This window comes from Nannospalax galili, unplaced genomic scaffold (assembly GCF_000622305.1).
Source record: "Nannospalax galili isolate Female #2095 unplaced genomic scaffold, S.galili_v1.0 scaffold1037, whole genome shotgun sequence".
In the NCBI taxonomy this organism is placed as follows: Eukaryota; Metazoa; Chordata; class Mammalia; order Rodentia; family Spalacidae; genus Nannospalax; species Nannospalax galili.
Window position 1 is genome coordinate 477,579 of NW_008340043.1, and position 3,006 is coordinate 480,584.

The window sequence follows — 3,006 nt, forward strand, 5'->3', positions numbered from 1 at the left end:
AAAAAAAAAAGAAGGCATATCTCTGTGAGTTCAAGGCCAGCCTGGTCTACATAGCCTGGTCTACATAGCAAGTTCCAGGACACCTGGGCCTATAGGGAGACCCTGTATCAAAAAGACAAATAAATAAAAATAAAAGTAATAAAATATATTTATTTTAAAAAGACATGCTGGGGCTGGAGAGATGGTTCCGCAGTAACATAACTGGCTACTATCACAGAGGACCCAGGTTTGAATCCCAGCACCCACATGGCAGCTAACAACCATCTGTAGCTTCAGTTTCAGGGTCTTTTTGAGACAGGGTCTGATGCCCTCTTCTAACCTCTGTGGGCATTGTATAACACAGGTATTACACTCGTACACATAAAATAAAAATAAGAAATAAAATATTTTTTTAAAAAGACCCCAAACCCAAGATTTCAAATAGAAAAATTCCACCACAACAAAGATGAGGAAGAGTGGGGAAGTAGGAAAGATTCCAATGACAGCCAAAATCAGCCACACCTCTTCTCCGCTTACACCCAAGCGTGGGCTCCTCAGAATCCCTGGCCCTCAATTCTCCTCAGTTACTTCTTTTTTCATGTAGCCCTGGCTAGCCTGGAACTCCCTACATATACCAGGCTGCCTCAACACCCGGAGATCCACCTGCCTCTGTCTCCAGAGTGCTGGCACTAAAAGCGTGTGCCACCACACCCGGCTCTCTCGTTACATTTGTAGATACACCAAAACACCAACTCCTGATTGTTATTCCCTCACTGTCATTCAAGGTCTCACACTACACAACAAAAATAAAGCAATAAATAAGTGATAACAGCAACAACAAAAGAGGCTAACAGCTAAAACTCAGCCCAAAGACCTTAGAACACTAAACCCGAGCTCAAAACTCCATAGCTCTAAAATTCAACAAATTTGAATTACAGTAACTGTAATAGATTTAGCACTTTATTTTTAAATATTAACAAGGTTGCCAGAGGGAGCATGTTTATCAAGGGATAAGAACCCAAAGCACCTCCCCATTCACTCTGAGGCCAATTAGTGTTTCACACCACAGCTGACAACCAGTCTCTCTGGGTGCTCAAAGCTGCTCCGAGCCCTGTGGATTTGCAGCTCATGCCTCTGCCGAGAGTCTCTGAAGACCAACCCATCAGTTTGGTGTCACGGAGGCAGCGCCTATATGTGAAGGCTACCTGAGCAAACCTAGGATTTATTCTTTTAAGATTTATTTTATTGTATGTAGTGTGTCTGTCTGTCTGTCTGTGAGAAGGGGTATGCAACTAAGTACAGGTGCCCCAAAAAGTCAGAAGAGGGTGTCTGATCCCCTGAAGCTGGAGTTACAGACAGCTGTGAGCTGCCCCATGAGAGTGATGGGAACTGATCTGGATCCTCTGGAAGAGTAGTATGTACTCTTAGCTGCTGAGATAATTCTTCAGCCCCCAAACCTAGGGTCTTTGTTTTGTTTAGTTCCTTTTCCTGTCTGAGAATTAAAAACCCAATATGGCAAACTTGAACATGGTGGTAACCCCAGCCCAGGGGAGGCAGAGGCAGGAGGATCAGAGTTCAAGGTCAGCCTCAAGGCCAGTCTGGGCTGCATGACACTTTGTCTCCAAAACCAAAGGGGGCTAGCAAGATAGCTCCACAGGTAAAGGCACCTGCCACCAAGCCTGATGACCTGAGTTCAATTTCCAGAACCCACATGGTGAAGGGAGAGAACCAACTCCTACAAGTTGTCCTCTTACCTCCATAAGCACATTGTAGTATGTGTGATATACACACATACATACATTCATACATACATACATACATAAATGCAATAAAACTCTCCAGAAAATAAAAAAGACAAAGGGCCAAGGAAGCATAAGACCTTGGGCATCAGTCCCCAGCACCCATGAAAAAGCTGTATGTAGGTGTGAGCACTTGTAATCCCAGAGCTTCAGGGGCAGACAGGCAGGTCCCTGGGGCATGCTGGCCAGCTAGCCTAGCCCACTTGGGACTCCCTAGGCTGGTAAGAGAGCCTCTCTCAAAAATTAAAACCAGGTGGATGGCAAATGAGGAACCCGAAGCTGATGTCTGGTTCATATACAGTACAAGACCCGAACACATGAACACACACACACAAAACCCATGTGGCTCCTTGATATTGATGTTCGGTTTCCCCTTTTGCCTTGGTTTTCCCTCCTGAGTCTTTTTGTTGTTGTTGTTTATTGAGACAGGGTCTCCCTGAAGTCTCAGCTGGCTTGGAACTCACCGTGTAGACCAGGCTAGCTTCAATCTCAGAGATCCACTTGTTCTCTGCCTCCTGAGTGCTGGATTAAAGAAAGGTTATGCATCACAATGCCCCAGTTACTCTTGAAGTTGCCCTGGTTTCTCTTGAACTCACTCAGCTCAAGAAGGCTTTCAAATAGTTTTGTTTGGTTTGCTTTTTGGACTTTTGAGATAGGGTCTCTAGGTAGCCCATGTTGGTCTAGAAGTCCCTGTGAAGCCCCTGAATCATTTTAAAAGTCAGCCTATATTTGGAAGCTTCCAGAAGCCACCTAAGCTTCTCAATGAACTCACAGCAAAACAAGTTGTGGTTCTGGGCTTCACGGTCCAGTCTGCAAGATCACTGAAGGCTGGGTGACCTCATCTTTACAGTAGGGGACTGCACTGAGGCTACCCCAAAGTCATCCACTGAATTCAAACACTTGCAGGCCCTTCCCAAGTCTTAGGGTCAATGTTTACTATGCTCTACCACAAACACAGCCTCCCAAACCAAGCGCTGTACTTCTGGACCCCTACCCATAGAATGATTGTCTACTGATAGGCAAGTGACAAGTCCTCTAGGGATTACAGTATAATCAAGTGAAAAGTGAATTCAAAACATACATAAACAGGGTGTGGCAGCCCATATCCGTGATCCCAGAATGCAAGAACTGATACAGGAAGATGCAAGTTCAAAACCAGCCTGACAAAAAAAAAAAAAAAAAATGGGGGCAGAGGCAGGTGGATCTTTGTGAGTTTAAGGCCAGCCTG